Source organism: Aulonocara sp. 'chitande type north' Nkhata Bay, linkage group LG13 (genome assembly GCF_057382095.1).
Source record: "Aulonocara sp. 'chitande type north' Nkhata Bay isolate Kocher_YH1m ecotype deep benthic linkage group LG13, A_spYH_male_GT1.1, whole genome shotgun sequence".
In the NCBI taxonomy this organism is placed as follows: domain Eukaryota; kingdom Metazoa; phylum Chordata; class Actinopteri; order Cichliformes; family Cichlidae; genus Aulonocara; species Aulonocara sp. 'chitande type north' Nkhata Bay.
The window spans coordinates 14,879,088-14,900,822 of NC_141356.1; the positions used below are offsets into that span (position 1 = coordinate 14,879,088).

The 21,735-nt window shown below is 38.5% G+C and overlaps 1 pseudogene; it reads left to right on the forward strand.

The window, feature by feature from the left end:
• The first annotated feature begins 4,484 nt into the window (after positions 1 to 4,484).
• Positions 4,485 to 7,392, forward strand: LOC147315854 (uncharacterized; annotated as a pseudogene).
• Positions 7,393 to 21,735: the final 14,343 nt, after the last annotated feature.

Consider the following 21,735-nt stretch of genomic DNA (forward strand, 5'->3'; position numbering starts at 1 on the left):
TACCAGTCCCCCAAGAAGAGTCAACAGCCTGTCTATTTTCTTGCTACTGTCATGGTCCTGGGCCATGTTGGCCCAGTATTCTTAATTTTCTTGTATGTTTGTATTTTGTTCCCTATTTAGGCCATGTTTCCTGAGTTGCCCTGTTGTGTTGTTCCCTAAGTGTTTTCCCTTCGTGGCTTTTACCCCCTGTGTGCCCCTCTGTGTATCTGTGAGCCCTCGTCTCTCCTTATGTTTTATTCCATGTTTCCCCTGCCCGTTATGTCTAAGTTCTCCCCGTGCTCTCTCTCCCCCCTGTGTGCCCTCTGTGTATTTATGAGCCCTCGTCTCCCTTTGTGGTTGTTCCATGTTTCCCCAGCCCGTTATGTCTGTGTTTTCCCCGTGCTCTCTCTCCTCCTGTCTGAACCTCTGTACTTCCTGTTTGACTCTGCCTGTCTCCCGTCAGTGTTATGTTCAACCCGCCCTGTCTCGTTATGGTTATCTGTGTCAGCTGTGTTCCCCGTGTGTTCCCACTTTCCTCGTTAACCCTCTGTGTATTTCTGTCTGCGTCTCCCTCTGTTCGGCGTCGCGTTCTCCCTCATGCTGTGTGTGATTCCCCTTGTGTTTCCTGGTGAACTTTATGTTAGTTTTTCCCAGTTTAGTTTTCCTATTATCTTTTGTCAGCAATAAAGCTGCATTTTGAGTTTATCCCCTGAGTCCGTGAGTTTGCATTTTGGGTCCTCATCCTGCCTGCCACACAGCGACCATGACAGCTTTTCCTCTCTCCATTTCTAAGCTACCTAAATCTAAAGATTTATCAAACGTTTGTTAACTTGTAGGATGAAAAGATAACACACATACAGACTGTGCATGTTTTTAATCAAACTGGAAAAAATGAGAAAAGAGAGAAGCAAGGCGGTGCCAATGCAAAATCCTGCAGAAAAAGTAAGTAAAAGTTCATCAGAGTCCCAAACACAACCCTCCTAGCAGATGAAAATTATAATTTCCTAGCTGATATATGTCTGACCATTTCCACCTCCACATCTCAAAACGTGGACTTTTATCTCTCGGCCTGCAATATTCTCTTGGCCACTGAATGAAGGATGATACACATGGAAACTGGGGCCCTGTGGAAACAAAAATATATCACTTTGGGCCCACCACTTTAATATTGCAAAATCAATATTTTGCTTTGATAAATAGATTTATGTTTATTTTTGCAAGCTTGAGCTTTGCAAGCCATTTGTTACATATCTTTTTTGAACATTGATTAGTACTATACACCAACTACAAATATTTTTAACTTTTAAATGGCGTAAAACACCAATTTAAGCACTTACTTATAATAATAAAGTAATGGCAAATATAACTTCTTTGAATATCAGTTTTAAATGAGGTATAGCCAACTGAAATATACCACTGTAAAAAGACTTAGTGAAACTCAGGTTTTAATATGATTTATCTTACTGAATTGTGCTAAATATATGCAGAACAATACAGTCGTGGCCAAAAGTTTTGAGAATGACACAAATACTGGTTTTCACAAAGTTTGCTGCTTCAGTTTTTATAATAGCAATTTCCATATACTCTAGAATGTTATGAAGAGTGATCAGATGAATTGCAAAATCCTTCTTTGCCATGAAAATGAACTTAATCTCAAAATTCAATTTCCACTGCATTTCAGCATTCAGCATTTCATGCCATAAAAGGACCTGCTGAGATCATTTCAATAATGTTCTCATCAACTCAGGTGAGAATGTTGACAAGCACAAGGCTGGAGATCATTATGTTATGCTGACTGAGTTAGAATAGCAGACTGGATGCATTAAAAGGAGGGTGATGCTTGAAGTCGTTATTCTTCCTATTAAACATGATTACCTACAAGGAAACACATGTAGCCTTCATTGTGTTGCATAAAAAGGGCTTCACAGGCAAGGATGCTATTGCTACTAAGACTGCACCTAAATCAACCATATATCAGATCATCAAGAACTTCAAGGAAAGAGGTTCAATTATTGTTAAGAAGGCTTCAGGGCGCCCAAGAAAGTCCAGCAAGCGCCAGGATGGTCTCCTAAAGATGATTCAGCTGCGGTATCAAAGTGCCACCAGTGCAGAGCTTGCTCAGGAATGGCAGCAGGCAGGTGTGAGTCTATCTGCACGCACAGTGAGGCGAAGACTTTTGGAAGATCTTTGCTCTGGCAGCAGTTAGGCAGATGCAGGAAAAAGTATTTTAGTATACATATGTACAAAGAGTCTGTCTGCACTGATTACATGTTGGCTAAAATAACACCAAAACATTATTTTCTGTTAAAAAATGAAGTAAGCTAATGAACAATAGGAGAATCTTTCATGGGCACTTTCTATGAGTGTAATTTCCACCTGTCTCACTTTTGTTTTTTGAAACACAGACTTTACTTTGAGTATAGCTATTCTATTGTCTCTTTCTCCTGTAGAGGTACAGTTCTAGTGCTCACGGTCAGCTGAGTAATCATAATTATTCATAATGATAACGACTAATTGACTCTTAGTCATTGGCCCTTAGAATCATCATCACCTTTCTCTCCTGCACCCCTGCCAGCACATGTGTGCACACCAAAGCATAAAACACAATAATTTCTCATTATCACTTAAAAAAATAATATACAATCAGAATACTGGTAACAATGTCACTTAATTAATGTCAATTAATATAATATCATAACATTCCAATAATACTTTTTGTGTGTGAAATACATGACATTTAAAGACAAAGACAAGTTGTAAATTGTAATTTATTTATCATTGTTATAATTTCTACTGAATATATGTTAAAGTGAACAGGTACCTGTAGAAGGACTTTATTGATCCATGATCCATTTTATGATCAGGACTGAGGCCAAGACCGAGGCCAAGAGCAAGACCAAGCAAAGTCCAGCCAACTAAAACAAAGAACAGAGATAAAGAATGGAAAAAAACCCAATTTAGAATCAAACCTGTCATAAATGCTGTATTACCACATTTTGCAGGGAGCATATTATTTCATTTTACATATCAATTTTCCTTAACATTTTAAAAAAAGCAATTTTTATTTACCTGAGAGTGAACGTACCATTCCTGAGAATTCTTAAGATTTTCCTGATATGAGGTACCATTTTTTGGTTCACACCATTTCAGTGGGGCAGCTTTGTCAGCAGTTACATACCTGCCTAACCAACCAGTCATTGCACAAGCAATGTAGCGGCCATCAAAGACCAACAGGATCATCCAGACAAATGTAGGGATGCAGCAGTGAAAGATTGCATTGCACTTCAGTCCTTGAACTGAAGCCATCAGCACAAAGGCCAAAATCCCTGGTAAGATGAAGAATGTAGCCACAAACCAACCATTCCACCATTTCCCTTCACAGGGACACTCAAACTCTGTCTCCACCAACCTTTCCAGGACCGTCAAAATAAGGGCAAACACAGCATTTGATGCAAGTGGGCCATTTTGAAATTCTCTTTTCACTCTTTTGATCCATTCTTGTTTTCCTTCTTTACTCGCTCCTGCAGGCATAGACAAAACCAAAGATTAAAAGTCAGAGAGATAATAATTTGATAATTCTAAAGATACTTTTTTGTGATATATTAGTACTAGTCATTTGACTGTAATGCTCATTAGATATGAATCACAAGTTAATTTCCCTAACTTGGCGTACCACAGGCCCAGGAGAGCGCAAGTACAGACAAGTACGCATATTGAGAAACGGCCAGTACTCCCCTTATGATCCCCTTGCTCGCTCACGCTGGGCAGGGAGAGCAGATCCCAGTTGACCCGATTCCATTTCAGCCAGAGCGACATGGAAGTAGTGACGTTTTATTTTTGTGAAAAAGTGAAAGATGAGTGTCTTTAAATTATCGCCCAGTTCGTGGGTTTAAACAGAAAATTATACTTTTAGTACTTTCTTATGACGTATTGAGGGGGGTTTATTCAACAAACCAAAGACTTTTTGCCAATAAGAGGTGTTAAGGTTCAAAAATTGAGGAAGGAGAGTACAAACAACCATGGTCCAAGATCTTGGTCAAACAATTGATTTTAATGAATACACGCGTGGGAAGACCACTGTACGCAGACAGCAATTGATCTTCGACTTAATCAAAGCATACACAGATTTTTATAGCATCAGGGTTTGAATTAACGACGCCCCTTCATACGTCACAGACAGAATACATACGTCAAATCAACCACAATGACTTTTAACACAGTTTAAAAGAACGTTGTCTTCGTCTCGTCTGGAACACGAGCCCCACATCCTGCCAGACGCTGTTCCTCTTTCCAGAGACAAACATGACCAACTTCTCACCTATAAACAGAGATGGGCAGTAACGTGTTACTTGTAACGCGTTACTGTAATCGGATTACTTTTTTCAAGTAACGAGTAATGTAAGGGATTACTATTGCAAAAACGGTAATTAGATTACCTTTACTTTCCCGTAGGAACGCTGAGTTACTGCGTTACTAAAACCGTGAACTTTTTGCGAGAATGTCTCATGACAATGACGCAAGCGAGTGCGACGGCTATGGTAGCTCGTGTGTCAACAATAGAAAACATGGAGCGAGGGATAGAGTACGATCGTGCAGCATTTAATACTTGGAAATACCGACATTATTTTGAATTTGACTCTTTAAAAAGCGACAAAAACATAAGCACTCTGCATCGGAAGAAAACTTCTTTCTACGTCGAAAAATTCCACTTCCAACCTGAGCAAGCACCTAGCACGCTGCCACAAGAATGTTAAATTGACAGAAAACCCCCAGGATCCCCTCACTGACGTGACCGCTGTGGCTACCACATCTACTTCCACCGGGCAAACCTCAGATGGACCCACTCCTGCTAAACAGGTTAAACTAGACGTAAGAGCGACAGGACTTAGTGCCGCTGAACTGAAGAAGCTTGTCGCTGCCTATATCGTCGAGGACATGTTGCCGATTTCCACTGTTGACTCTGAATCATTCCGACGCATCGTAGAAAAAATACCAACTAAAAGTGGTGTCAAGCTGCCCCAGAGAAAGTCATTTGTAGGATACCTTGAGAGAGAATATGACAAAATGAACTCTAACTTGAAGGCTACACTCGAAGAGGCAGAGTTTGTTTCCACCACTGCTGACATCTGGACGGTAAATAATAAAAGTTTTATGGGTGTAACAGTTCACTGGATTAATTCCACATTACAACACAACAAGGCCGCTCTAGCATGCAAGAGAATTAGAGGCAGCCATACCTATGATGTAATTGGAGCAGAGATTGAAGAAATCCATTCATCATATGGACTACAAGGCAAAGTTATTGCCACTGTAACGGATAATGCATCCAATTTTGCCAAAGCATTCAGAGTATGTCAGCCCTGTCATTTGGAGTCTGAATCTGAAAATGAAGAAGGTGATGACGAGGAACCGACCTTTACTGATGTCATAGAAGCTCTTTCAGCTGCATCTGGTGATGCACAGTTCAGCCTCCCTCCACACTACAGATGTGCATCGCACACAATTAACTTGATTTCAACAAGCGATGTTGACAAACATCTAAATTCCTGTGCAGACACCAAGGCTGTATATAGGAGTAGCATTGCAAAATGTTCTGCTCTTTGGACTAAAGCAAGTCGATCAACATTAGCCTCTGAACAGGTGGAGGAAGTCAGTCGGAGGAAACTAATGGTACCGACATCCACAAGGTGGAATTCCCTGTATGAGGCCATTTCTAGAATCATCACAATTCCCTTGAATGAACTTAATCCCCTGTGTGTAAAACTGGGAATCAAGTGCCTTAATGAAAGGGAGTACCAGTTCTTGAAAGAGTACTGTACTGTGATGAAGCCCCTGACAGTGGCTCTGGACATCTTACAAGGGGATGAGTGCACCTACGGGGCTTTACTGCCAACACTCACAAGCCTGATGTCAAAGACCCTTGCCCTGAAAGATGACCTCTCTAGAATGACAGCCAGCCTTCCAGATGTCATTGTAAAGGTAAGATTATTATTAATTGCTTTGGGTGGATTTGTTAAATTTATTATACCATTCACAGTGGGTGGATGTTATACTTTGTTTTAAGCAGTGGGTACAATTATTAAAATGATAGAATAAAAGACCAAGTATTCACCCCTTGTTAAATATCAGGGACATTGATCATCATTAATCATGAATATTAATCATAATATCAACAAAAGCCTCAGCCAAAATTAAATCTCATACAGTATTGATAATAGAAAATATAGATGGTTTAGAGCTGTAAAGCCCACAAAATATTGACAATAGGTAATTATACAGTAAAATAATTGTATTCTTAGTTGCATCATATTGTATGTTACAGGCCATCAAGACTCGTTTTGATGCTGTTCTGGACAGCCAAGAAGGACTTCTCGCAGCGGCCACTTGTCCCAAGTTTAAACTTCGTTGGCTGAGAGATGAGCGTAGGAGAGAGTATGTGAAGGAGCTCCTGATAACAGAGTGTCGTAAAGCTGCTCCTGCAACTGAGAACACTAATGTGTCCCAAATCCCAGCCAGCCCAGCCGAAATGGACTTTTTTGAATTTCAGAATCAGCCCACAGAAAGCTTCTCAGCAGAAAAAGAAATAACTGACTTTTTAAGGTCAGGCTATGAGCTTGAGATTCTGAATCAGTTCCCAAATCTCAAAAAGATGTACATGAAATACAACAACTCCATCCAGTGCACCAGTGGAACGGCTGTTCAGTTTAGGTGGATTGGTGCTTTCCCCAAAAAGGAACAGAATGTCTGATAGAAGGTTTGAGAAGCTTCTGCTGATGCGATATAACCACTGTTTCAGTCCAAAAGAAAACAATAAAACATAGGTCTTTTTCAGGGTTGCCACAAACTGAGACTGGATTAACAGCCTGAATGTAGCATGCAATAGCATTTTCTGTTTTTGTAATCTCAATATTATGCCTCTCTGCACTTTACCAACTGTTAAAAGATGTTTTTGTTAATTTTATTTATTTTATTTATTTATTTTTTTCTTTATTTATATGAAAAGATGTGTGTATACACAAAAATAATTTATGTTATATGCTGGAGTATGCAGAAATACAGTTTAAGCCTTTATTTTCTTAAAATATGGTGTAATGTGCAGAAATATGTTCAAATGTTAAACAAATTTATTAAAGTCAAAGACTGTTGAATTTAATTTAATTTTTGTTTGATGCACTGTTTATAAAGTTAAGATTAAAAGTAATAAACAATTTTTTAAAAAGACACTTTTCCATTTGATTCACTTTTATATGATGGATTATGCAGAAAAAATAGCATTGGCCCAAAAGGTCTATTGCTTTATCAAGCATTCAGGTAGTGTATCATGTTTTTTAAAAGTAACTAAGTAACTAAGTAATTAATTACTTTTGAAAACAAGTAATCAGTAAAGTAACGGGATTACTTTTTTTGAGAAGTAATCAGTAATCAGTAACTAATTACTTTTTTCAAGTAACTTGACCAACACTGCCTATAAATGAGTCTAACTAGTGTGTGTGTGTGTATGTGCTGACCTTAAATGCTCTCTCATCTCACCCGTTGCACTTCTGACCTTTTACCAGACCAGAGGCTCATCCTTATGTGTAATAACCTAACTGAAACTACATGTACTATGTTGAATAAATATTTTACTCAAGAACCTCTACTAAGAGCTTAGTAAAAGAATATAAAAGTATAACAGACAATTTGAATAACCTAGTAATTCAAATAGCCTTGTCTAACCTGCTTCTCAGAGTAACTTAGACTCTGCTTTCTCTTCTGCAAACTCTTCTGCAAACTCTCTGCAACTTCCTGTCAACTGCTGCACTTAGTCTTTCTAAAAGACACACACTGTTTAAACCTCTGAATACAATATCAATGCTGCAGATTCTATTATTAATGCAATGGTAATGATGATGATTATTTAACAATAGCAGTAAAATAATTTCCCTGCTCCACAGAGGATAATCATGTCTGTGTAAAGCCTATTCATAAAACTTTGATGCTCAGCATACCACATTCTCAACAAGTAAATGGCTTCGTGTTAATTTCCAGACGTCCTACAAAAATACTATTTGCTCTGATTGTTGCACATTGCCAAAAGTTATGGCTGCTGGAAAGAAAAATATACCTTTCTGAGTACATTACCGAAAACTATTGTCTTTTTTATTATTATAAAACACATTTCTGTGGCTGAAAGACAAGAATGTGGGATACTGTTTGTCCATGATTTTGACAGGGGGAACAGATTGTGGCAAGGTCAGCCTGACATATTCTGTAGGAAATAACTACCTTGGCATGACACCGGCACAACCGCAGCGTATGGACATCTAAAAAAAACAAAAGAAAAAAAACACCAACCCATTTTAAACCCTGAGTATGGTACACGTTTTGCGCCTTTCTTCTATTTTCATGCCACATCATGGTGATTAATACACAAATAGAACTGCCTTTCATGCGTTACTGTTGTGGAGCAGGGAAATTATTTTACTGCTATTGTTAAATAATTGTCATCATTACCATTGCATTAATAATATAATCTGGAGTTTATATTGCATTCAGGGGTTAAACAGTGTCTCTTTCAGAAAGACTGAGTTGCAGGCTGACAGGAAGTTGTATGCAGAAGTGGAAGTTATTTTGAGCCGCAGGCTAAGACGAGGCTTTAACAATGTAACAGATAGCTTTAAGAAGGCCTTAAGCAGTTATGACTATTTTATACACAATGCATATCTGTGCTTATTAAAGAGTTGGAGCTCGGTCAATTAATTGGGGGTCGGAAGCTTTGTTCGGCGCGATGTTCGGACAATCTATTGTGCAAGTGACTTGGAGCCATAGAAGGAATTGCAATACATGCTTACAAAACACTTATATATCAGATCATTTTATATTAAGGTTTTAGTAGAGGTTCTTGGTTAAAACATTTATTTAGTAGAAGACAGACACATAGTCTCAGTGAGCCTCTGTCCTGGTGAAAGGTCAGAAGTGCAACAGGTGAATTGAGAAAGAGCATGTGAGGTCGTGACACACACACATGAGTTAGATTTATTTAGAGGAGAGAGAGGTTACTCATGTCTGGCTGTAACTGCAAAAGTGTCTCGGTAAAAGAGGAACCGTTCCTTGTTGTCTCGGCAAGAAAGAGGAACAAGACAAGAACTGAAAGGTAGACAGGAAGGGCCAGCCATGAAAATAGAAGATGATCTTCTGGGGTAAAAGCCAGAAGATCATCTTGTATAAATCTATGTATAAAATGTATCTGTGACGCATGAAGGGGCGTCAGTAAATCAAACCCTGATGCTATAAAATATCTGTTCATGCTTTGATTAAGTCGAGGACTACTGGCTGTCTGCGTACAGAGTGTCTTCCCACGCGTGTATTCATTAAAATCATTGTTTGACCAAGATCTTCTGGACCAAGAGTGGTTTGTACTCTCCCTCCTCAATTTTGAACCTTAACACTGTCCAGGCTCAAATTGGTTTGACGTTTGAAGGTTGGCCGTGGCTTGAAATAACTAAACTAAAAGTAGCAAGCATGTTCTGAAAATGTAAGGAGTAGAAAGTAGATATTTGTTTTAAAATATAGGGAGGAAAAGTCTGAAGTTGTCAGTAAAATAAATACTCAAGCAAAGTACAGATAGCCTAAGTGAAAATTCTGATTTATTACTTTCCACCTCTGCACTTTTAGTCCATGTCAGTTCATGAGCAGCAAACAGACATGGGGCTTTGTAAAAAATATCAGATGAGATAAATACATTACAAATTCTTCTTTTTCACCAAGTTTGTTTAATACTAATTACGATTTCGATTTCTGAATAAAATTATATACATTACAAATTTCTGATGCTTTGTTAATTATTTGATCTACAAACCAACAGTATTTATAAATGTTTCAGTATTTACAAAGATTCAAATAAGCTGCACCAACCTTCAATCATTTGATCCATCCCAAATATACTCTCCTACGTTTTAGATGCTCTTCGCTGTGAACACTGAAACAACTGCTTGGTTGAGTTTCAGTTTTTCATCTCAACCATCATAAGACACGCCCCTCTAACTTTGTTTGTACTTTCTGTTTCTTTGTAGTTTTCTCTTTCTTTAGCTTTAAGAAAACTTCTCTATGCATTATTAAAGTGGACATGAAACTAGATGTATAAAGGCCCTGCACAAAAAAAAAATTAGACTGTCTGTGAAGCTGGATTTTTTTAAAAAGCGCTTAAAGCTTTTACTACATGTTTAGCCCTTTCTTGTGCCAACACAGAACATGACATCACCTGGTTGGTTGGGCAGTTGGTTTGTTTCATCAATAGACACTAAACAGTTTTAAATGTTAACAAACTAGAGGTAGAACCAATAATTCAGAGGAAAATAACTGCACACATCAGTTTAAAGGTGTCACTTGTACTGATCCTGGGTGCAACAACTATTAAGAAACCAAGGGTATACTGTCCACTTTCCCTCTTTCTTTCTCTTTTATTGTTATGTTACTCATCAGCTTGTTTGTTCACTGTAAATTTTACTAGAATCATTCATCTCTGTACTTTTTTATACATATCTCTGTACAATTTTTCTATACATATTTCTGTACATTGTTACCTGTATATACGAACTTCAGTTCCTTATGTATATAGGACCACTTTGTGTCTTCCTTCTATATTTTATATTCCCCTTGCTATAAGAACTGTGTAACACCCAAATTTCTCATTCGTGGGATAATAAAGGTTTATTCTATTCTATTCTATTCTATTCTATTCTATTCTATTCTAAACAGTAAGTGGTTCTTTGTTGCTTGGCTAGCTGCAAAGGGCCGCAATAAACTAAAGGAAAAAAAATTCACGAAAGATGTGAAGTTTTTCTGGAGAAATAAAAACGTACTAGAACAGAAGCACAGGTGACAAGCTAATAGTGAAAAGTTAACATACAGTATATGTAAACGTGTATGTATGGTATTATATGAATGTGTCTCCAAAAACCCGGTTTCAAAACACATGAAAAGCTGAAAAGTGTGTTGTCTTGTGTTAACTAATTATTGTGGAAAGTAACAGCCACAGTGATACAGTGGTGATTAAAATGTGTTCATAATTTGTAAATTGAGAATTCATCTTGTAAGTCATGGCACACTACTCTCCCCCAATAAGCTATCTGAATAACTTTGGTAATACTGGCCCTGTATTTACTTACTATTGGATCGATACCAACATTTGTAGTGTGGCACAGCACTACTGTGAATGAGGGAAAGTGTAAATGTTGAATGTTATTGTTGAAACTTCCAGGCAAGTGTATAAATTTTAAATGAAAAGATATACATGTTCAAATAGTGTCAATGAACAACTTCAGGTTGTCCTGTAATCATCATGAAGCTATAATTTGAAATACAATAAGACATTATGTTTTTGTACAAAGTATCGGTATCGGATCAGTATCGTTGATACATCCCCGAATTTTACTTGGTATTGGATGGGAAAGGAAATCAGTGGTATTGCACATCACTAGCCTGCACCTGTGGTCTTGTCCGGTGTGGTATACCCCAGCCTCTATGGATCTTGTACTTAGAGCTTGTTCCTGTGCTGCCATGATTAGTGCCTCTGTTTTGTCTTTCAGTCCAGCTTTGTCCAGACACTGGTAGGATTTCTGGATGTCAGCCACTTCCTCTATCTGCCAGTGGTACATACCGTGCAGGGGCCTGTCCTTCCATAATGGCTCCTCCTCTTGCTCCTACCATATTCTATCTACTGCTGTAGGAGTGCACGATAAGTAAAACACTTTTTATATTATTATTATTATTTTATTATTATTATTATTATTATTATTATTATTATTATTATTATTATTATTATTATTATTATATTTAGGACCTTGTCATTTGTAGTTATGAACTTACGCCACATATTATAAACTTACACCACAGACAGAGTAGCTAACAATAGGTTAGTAGCTAACATTAGCTTAGCTAAAAATACTAACTGTAGATATAAAAACTAAGATTGTCTTGAAATAAGCTGACCATTATTATGTAAATATAAATAGATAACTAGAAGTGGTTATTTATACTGTGAAATAAGACATGTTGTTAATATTATTTAGAGTATTCACCGGCCCACTTTACATCAAACTAAGCTGTTTGCCATTCTATAAAAATAGCTGATTTAAAAACAGATCCAATCAAAGAAAGATGAACTTCCATATTTATCTGATCAATATGTACAGCTCTGATGTCACTAACATCTCTACTTGATGCTGATTTGTGACCCTTTTGTTAATCCAGATAACAGAAAAGTATCCTGGATATGTTGAACTTATCTTGTAGACCAGGCTCTGAGTGGAGAGACAGAGGAAGATCATGTGACTGAGAAACAGTTTAACATTCTTATCCAGACACTGCACATGTTCAGGAGACAGCAGGATCAAGCGTGTTGCTTTCAGTTATCATACCTTCACTAACCGTTCGATGATCCTTAAAAATCCTGACTCTTTTTACTGTAAGGACAAAAATAAATGCCACCTTCCCAAAAACTCTTTTAAAACCACCCTGTCTACACTCTTTGAGTTTCTGTCTTATTATAGTGTTTTTACCTTGCAATATAAATTGCATTCCTGTGAATTTCTGTATAAATAGTCAGCTCTGGATTGTTGGAGTGTTTGACTTCAATTAGATGCCATACACCATATGTGGTGTGACAGCCTGTTGGATACAGTCATTGTCCTGTCATTTGTTTCACCCCATTTGATTGAAGCAGCTTTATCAGCTGTTACATGTCTGCCTGGCCAATATGTTTTTCCACATACTATGCAAAGAAAGGGATTAGGGCGAAACAGACCTTTTCACACATTCCTTTCTTTGCGTTGTTTCAAGCAGATGAGTGGCAAGAGTGCCAAGTTTCTCAGCGCTTCTCTCTTTGTTGACAGGAAACTGCTTCTGCTGCTCAGTTCCACATCCTGTCTTTGAAAAATGTGACCATAGAAACAACCTTAAATGAACTGTATGACAACTTTAGCATTCACCAAACTTTATTTGTGTAACAGGTAAATTTGTTTTGTCATGAGGGGGGTCATTCCATCAAAAAATCAGCCAGTCTCCCACAGTACCCTTTCAGAATCACCTCACTTCTTTCCACAAGGACTCTAGAATATTTAACAAAGGCAACATTTTTAAACATTCATAAAATATTTTATTATTTTGTTATTTTAATGTGTAATATAGTTCATAGTGTTTAAAGTAATTTTTTTTATCCAGAAACCTTACTTTTTTGTAACTAAATGTATACCAAACATTACAACTTATCACACTCTAATCTCTCAGTACATAGTACAAATTCACACACTGTACTTTGCTGACACAAATTTTCTGAGACAGGATGTTTTTCTACATTCTGTCTCTGAGAACAAGATGCAATCTCAAATGAACTTACAGTAGGTCACTGTAGGCTTAACATTCATCATGGGTTTCAGTTTTGAAACAACTTGTCGGTGGTGTTGTCCCTGTCTCTGTCCAGATTAACACATTATAAACTTTTAAGGAGGATATGGTTCCAGTCTTATTGATCAGTGATGTCAGTCTAAACTGTGTGTCCAAGCTGTGCCCAGTTGTTATTTAGTATATAAATGTAGGACAAGTGAATTCTAAATTTGAAATTTCTGAAAGTAGAAACTTTTGCTTCTACAACTTATTTTAAATATTCAGTTATTCATTTTATTTATTTATTTATTGCTTTTTTCATAACCTCTTGTTGTTAGAAAATTTGCATAGATTCCTTTTGACTGATGGAAACACCAACATTTATTCTTTTTTGGTGTCAAGCAACGGTTGTATAAGGATCTAATGGTAAATGGACTGATTCTTATATAGCGCTTTTCTACTCTCCCGGAGTACTCAAAGCGCTGTATACAACATCTAATGGCTCATAGCAATGGGCCAGACATGCCATACTCCCAAAGCACCTCCCACAGGACACTCTGAGGAACACGGCCACAAAACACATGTAGACTGGTTGGGCAAAATTCCCTGCACCATCAAGTATCGTTGAGAGGGTAAAGAGCTGGTCCACTGTTTCGCAACCTGGATGAAAACAGCATTTTTTTTCTCCTGAATCCGAGGGTAGACTAATGGATGGACTTTCCTTTCTAGCACCCTGGCATAGACTTTCCCGGGGAGACTGAGGAGTGTCATCCCCTCTAGTTGGAACACGTCCTCTGGTCCCCACCACCCCAGTCTACCAATCCAGAGGTACCGCCCCTGATGTCCATGGAACATTGCAGAGGCGTGTCAACCAAGACAACCCTACAACATTCAGATCCTTGTGCCTGACTGTTACTACTAGCATTTCTTTTACTTGTTTCTTAATTATTCTCTTATTACATTTTTATTTATTCTTTGTTTTGTAAAACACTTTGTTCACTGTGAGTGATTTTATTTTTAAATGTGCTTATAAATAAATGTGAATTTGAGTTTATTTGGTTACTATTGACATTGCTTTGTGCATTGGTTCACAGTCAAGTTGGAACAGGAAGGGGCCAACCCTAAACTTTACACAGTAATAATAATAATAATGATGATAATGGATTGGATTTATATAGTGCTTTTCAAGGTACCCAAAGCGCTTTACAACGCCACTATTCATTCACATTCACACACTGGTGGAGGCAAGCTACAGTTGTAGCCACAGCTGCTCTGGGGCAGACTGACAGAAGCGAGGCTGCCATATTGCGCCATCGGCCCCTCTGGCCAACACCAGTAGGCGGTAGGGTAAAGTGTCTTGCCCAAGGACACAACAACCAGGACAGAGAGGCCGGGGATTGAACCGGTGATCTTCCGGTTACAGATGCGCTTCCCAACCCCCTGAGCCACGGTTGCCCCAGTGCAATCAGACACCTGTTCTCCTGGCAACCACCAAATACAGACTCCGCTCTATACCACCATATATGATGATTTACCCGGGTACTTCTCATCAGGGTTCTCACAACAGTAGTCCCACCAGGGTTGGACTTCTGCAATTTCTCATTATCAGTTAATCTAAAATGCTGCATCATAAAGAGTACTGACAGGGACTAGAAAGCTAGAGCACTGATTCACTAACAAAGAGGGAAAATGTTGAGATTTTCATCGAATCCAGGTTATTATGCAGCGGATTAACTGATCTGACCCACTTTACATCAAACTGAGCTGTTTGCCATTCTATAAAAATAGCATATTTAAAAACAGATCCAATCAAAGAAAGATGAACGTCCATATTTATCTGATCAATATGTACAGCTCTGATGTCACTAACATCTCTACTTGATGCTGATTTGTGACCCTTTTGTTAATCCAGATAACAGAAAAGTATCCTGGATATGTTGAACTTATCTTGTAGACCAGGCTCTGAGTGGAGAGACAGAGGAAGATCATGTGACTGAGAAACAGTTTAACATTCTTATCCAGACACTGCACATGTTCAGGAGACAGCAGGATCAAGCGTGTTGCTTTCAGTTATCATACCTTCACTAACCGTTCGATGATCCTTAAAAATCCTGACTCTTTTTACTGTAAGGACAAAAATAAATGCCACCTTCCCAAAAACTCTTTTAAAACCACCCTGTCTACATTCTTTGAGTTTCTGTCTTATTATAGTGTTTTTACCTTGCAATATAAATTGCATTCCTGTGAATTTCTGTATAAATAGTCAGCTCTGGATTGTTAATAATAATAATAATAAATTTTATTTATGAGCGCCTTTCAAGTCACCCAAGGACACTTTACAATAGGATAAAACACTTAGTAAAACAATGGCAGAATAAGAACAATAAAATAAAAGCACAAGATAAAATGAACAAACAGTGGATTCACAGTGAATATGCAGATTTGAACAAATGAGTTTTGAGTTGGGATTTAAACTGGGGAAGAGAACCAATATTTCTTATTTCAGGGGGCAGAGAGTTCCACAGCCTGGGAGCAGAGCAGCTGAAAGCTCTGCTTCCCATGGTGGTGAGGCGGAAGAAAGGTACAGTAAGCTGGACAGAAGAAGAAGAACGAAGTGAACGGGCAGAACAGGTAGTGGTTAACAGGTCAGAAAGGTAAGAAGGAGCGAGGTTATGAATGGCCTTGAAGGTGAGCAGCAAAAGTTTGAAAATTATCCGGAATTTCACAGGGAGCCAGTGAAGTTCCTGAAGAACAGGGGTGATGTGCTGGTAGGAGGGGGTTCTGGTGATAATGCGAGCAGCAGAGTTCTGAACCAGTTGAAGCTTATGGAGGGATTTTTGGGGGAGACCATGCAGAAGAGAATTGCAGTAGTCAATACGGGAGGTAACAAGACTATGTACAAGTGTTTGAGTGTTGGAGTGTTTGACTTCAATTAGATGCCATACACCATATGTGGTGTGACAGCCTGTTGGATACAGTCATTGTCCTGTCATTTGTTTCACCCCATTTGATTGAAGCAGCTTTATCAGCTGTTACATGTCTGCCTGGCCAATATGTTTTTCCACAAGCAATGTAGCAGCCATCGAAGAGCAGAATGATTATCCATGCAAAGAAAGGGATTAGGGCGAAACAGACCTTTTCACACATTCCTTTCTTTGCGTTGTTTCAAGCAGATGAGTGGCAAGAGTGCCAAGTTTCTCAGCGCTTCTCTCTTTGTTGACAGGAAACTGCTTCTGCTGCTCAGTTCCACATCCTGTCTTTGAAAAATGTGACCATAGAAACAACCTTAAATGAACTGTATGACAACTTTAGCATTCACCAAACTTTATTTGTGTAACAGGTAAATTTTTTTTGTCATGAGGGGGGTCATTCCATCAAAAAATCAGCCAGTCTCCCACAGTACCCTTTCAGAATCACCTCACTTCTTTCCACAAGGACTCTAGAATATTTAACAAAGGCAACATTTTTAAACATTCATAAAATATTTTATTATTTTGTTATTTTAATGTGTAATATAGTTCATAGTGTTTAAAGTAGTTTTTTTTATCCAGAAACCTTACTTTTTTGTAACTAAATGTAACTAAATGTATACCAAACATTACAATTTATCACACTCTAATCTCTCAGTACATAGTACAAATTCACACACTGTACTTTGCTGACACAAATTTTCTGAGACAGGATGTTTTTCTACATTCTGTCTCTGAGAACAAGATGCAATCTCAAATGAACTTACAGTAGGTCACTGTAGGCTTAACATTCATCATGGGTTTCAGTTTTGAAACAACTTGTCGGTGGTGTTGTCCCTGTCTCTGTCCAGATTAACACATTATAAACTTTTAAGGAGGATATGGTTCCAGTCTTATTGATCAGTGATGTCAGTCTAAACTGTGTGTCCAAGCTGTGCCCAGTTGTTATTTAGTATATAAATGTAGGACAAGTGAATTCTAAATTTGAAATTTCTGAAAGTAGAAACTTTTGCTTCTACAACTTATTTTAAATATTCAGTTATTCATTTTATTTATTTATTTATTGCTTTTTTCATAACCTCTTGTTGTTAGAAAATTTGCATAGATTCCTTTTGACTGATGGAAACACCAACATTTATTCTTTTTTGGTGTCAAGCAACGGTTGTATAAGGATCTAATGGTAAATGGACTGATTCTTATATAGCGCTTTTCTACTCTCCCGGAGTACTCAAAGCGCTGTATACAACATCTAATGGCTCATAGCAATGGGCCAGACATGCCATACTCCCAAAGCACCTCCCACAGGACACTCTGAGGAACACGGCCACAAAACACATGTAGACTGGTTGGGCAAAATTCCCTGCACCATCAAGTATCGTTGAGAGGGTAAAGAGCTGGTCCACTGTTTCGCAACCTGGATGAAAACAGCATTTTTTTTCTCCTGAATCCGAGGGTAGACTAATGGATGGACTTTCCTTTCTAGCACCCTGGCATAGACTTTCCCGGGGAGACTGAGGAGTGTCATCCCCTCTAGTTGGAACACGTCCTCTGGTCCCCACCACCCCAGTCTACCAATCCAGAGGTACCGCCCCTGATGTCCATGGAACATTGCAGAGGCGTGTCAACCAAGACAACCCTACAACATTCAGATCCTTGTGCCTGACTGTTACTACTAGCATTTCTTTTACTTGTTTCTTAATTATTCTCTTATTACATTTTTATTTATTCTTTGTTTTGTAAAACACTTTGTTCACTGTGAGTGATTTTATTTTTAAATGTGCTTATAAATAAATGTGAATTTGAGTTTATTTGGTTACTATTGACATTGCTTTGTGCATTGGTTCACAGTCAAGTTGGAACAGGAAGGGGCCAACCCTAAACTTTACACAGTAATAATAATAATAATGATGATAATGGATTGGATTTATATAGTGCTTTTCAAGGTACCCAAAGCGCTTTACAACGCCACTATTCATTCACATTCACACACTGGTGGAGGCAAGCTACAGTTGTAGCCACAGCTGCTCTGGGGCAGACTGACAGAAGCGAGGCTGCCATATTGCGCCATCGGCCCCTCTGGCCAACACCAGTAGGCGGTAGGGTAAAGTGTCTTGCCCAAGGACACAACAACCAGGACAGAGAGGCCGGGGATTGAACCGGTGATCTTCCGGTTACAGATGCGCTTCCCAACCCCCTGAGCCACGGTTGCCCCAGTGCAATCAGACACCTGTTCTCCTGGCAACCACCAAATACAGACTCCGCTCTATACCACCATATATGATGATTTACCCGGGTACTTCTCATCAGGGTTCTCACAACAGTAGTCCCACCAGGGTTGGACTTCTGCAATTTCTCATTATCAGTTAATCTAAAATGCTGCATCATAAAGAGTACTGACAGGGACTAGAAAGCTAGAGCACTGATTCACTAACAAAGAGGGAAAATGTTGAGATTTTCATCGAATCCAGGTTATTATGCAGCGGATTAACTGATCTGACCCACTTTACATCAAACTGAGCTGTTTGCCATTCTATAAAAATAGCATATTTAAAAACAGATCCAATCAAAGAAAGATGAACGTCCATATTTATCTGATCAATATGTACAGCTCTGATGTCACTAACATCTCTACTTGATGCTGATTTGTGACCCTTTTGTTAATCCAGATAACAGAAAAGTATCCTGGATATGTTGAACTTATCTTGTAGACCAGGCTCTGAGTGGAGAGACAGAGGAAGATCATGTGACTGAGAAACAGTTTAACATTCTTATCCAGACACTGCACATGTTCAGGAGACAGCAGGATCAAGCGTGTTGCTTTCAGTTATCATACCTTCACTAACCGTTCGATGATCCTTAAAAATCCTGACTCTTTTTACTGTAAGGACAAAAATAAATGCCACCTTCCCAAAAACTCTTTTAAAACCACCCTGTCTACATTCTTTGAGTTTCTGTCTTATTATAGTGTTTTTGCCTTGCAATATAAATTGCATTCCTGTGAATTTCTGTATAAATAGTCAGCTCTGGATTGTTAATAATAATAATAATAAATTTTATTTATGAGCGCCTTTCAAGTCACCCAAGGACACTTTACAATAGGATAAAACACTTAGTAAAACAATGGCAGAATAAGAACAATAAAATAAAAGCACAAGATAAAATGAACAAACAGTGGATTCACAGTGAATATGCAGATTTGAACAAATGAGTTTTGAGTTGGGATTTAAACTGGGGAAGAGAACCAATATTTCTTATTTCAGGGGGCAGAGAGTTCCACAGCCTGGGAGCAGAGCAGCTGAAAGCTCTGCTTCCCATGGTGGTGAGGCGGAAGAAAGGTACAGTAAGCTGGACAGAAGAAGAAGAACGAAGTGAACGGGCAGAACAGGTAGTGGTTAACAGGTCAGAAAGGTAAGAAGGAGCGAGGTTATGAATGGCCTTGAAGGTGAGCAGCAAAAGTTTGAAAATTATCCGGAATTTCACAGGGAGCCAGTGAAGTTCCTGAAGAACAGGGGTGATGTGCTGGTAGGAGGGGGTTCTGGTGATAATGCGAGCAGCAGAGTTCTGAACCAGTTGAAGCTTATGGAGGGATTTTTGGGGGAGACCATGCAGAAGAGAATTGCAGTAGTCAATACGGGAGGTAACAAGACTATGTACAAGTGTTTGAGTGTTGGAGTGTTTGACTTCAATTAGATGCCATACACCATATGTGGTGTGACAGCCTGTTGGATACAGTCATTGTCCTGTCATTTGTTTCACCCCATTTGATTGAAGCAGCTTTATCAGCTGTTACATGTCTGCCTGGCCAATATGTTTTTCCACAAGCAATGTAGCAGCCATCGAAGAGCAGAATGATTATCCATGCAAAGAAAGGGATTAGGGCGAAACAGACCTTTTCACACATTCCTTTCTTTGCGTTGTTTCAAGCAGATGAGTGGCAAGAGTGCCAAGTTTCTCAGCGCTTCTCTCTTTGTTGACAGGAAACTGCTTCTGCTGCTCAGTTCCACATCCTGTCTTTGAAAAATGTGACCATAGAAACAACCTTAAATGAACTGTATGACAACTTTAGCATTCACCAAACTTTATTTGTCTAACAGGTAAATTTTTTTTGTCATGAGGGGGGTCATTCCATCAAAAAATCAGCCAGTCTCCCACAGTACCCTTTCAGAATCACCTCACTTCTTTCCACAAGGACTCTAGAATATTTAACAAAGGCAACATTTTTAAACATTCATAAAATATTTTATTATTTTGTTATTTTAATGTGTAATATAGTTCATAGTGTTTAAAGTAATTTTTTTTATCCAGAAACCTTACTTTTTTGTAACTAAATGTATACCAAACATTACAACTTATCACACTCTAATCTCTCAGTACATAGTACAAATTCACACACTGTACTTTGCTGACACAAATTTTCTGAGACAGGATGTTTTTCTACATTCTGTCTCTGAGAACAAGATGCAATCTCAAATGAACTTACAGTAGGTCACTGTAGGCTTAACATTCATCATGGGTTTCAGTTTTGAAACAACTTGTCGGTGGTGTTGTCCCTGTCTCTGTCCAGATTAACACATTATAAACTTTTAAGGAGGATATGGTTCCAGTCTTATTGATCAGTGATGTCAGTCTAAACTGTGTGTCCAAGCTGTGCCCAGTTGTTATTTAGTATATAAATGTAGGACAAGTGAATTCTAAATTTGAAATTTCTGAAAGTAGAAACGTTTGCTTCTACAACTTATTTTAAATATTCAGTTATTCATTTTATTTATTTATTTATTGCTTTTTTCATAACCTCTTGTTGTTAGAAAATTTGCATAGATTCCTTTTGACTGATGGAAACACCAACATTTATTCTTTTTTGGTGTCAAGCAACGGTTGTATAAGGATCTAATGGTAAATGGACTGATTCTTATATAGCGCTTTTCTACTCTCCCGGAGTACTCAAAGCGCTGTATACAACATCTAATGGCTCATAGCAATGGGCCAGACATGCCATACTCCCAAAGCACCTCCCACAGGACACTCTGAGGAACACGGCCACAAAACACATGTAGACTGGTTGGGCAAAATTCCCTGCACCATCAAGTATCGTTGAGAGGGTAAAGAGCTGGTCCACTGTTTCGCAACCTGGATGAAAACAGCATTTTTTTTCTCCTGAATCCGAGGGTAGACTAATGGATGGACTTTCCTTTCTAGCACCCTGGCATAGACTTTCCCGGGGAGACTGAGGAGTGTCATCCCCTCTAGTTGGAACATGTCCTCTGGTCCCCACCACCCCAGTCTACCAATCCAGAGGTACCGCCCCTGATGTCCATGGAACATTGCAGAGTCGTGTCAACCAAGACAACCCTACAACATTCAGATCCTTGTGCCTGACTGTTACTACTAGCATTTCTTTTACTTGTTTCTTAATTATTCTCTTATT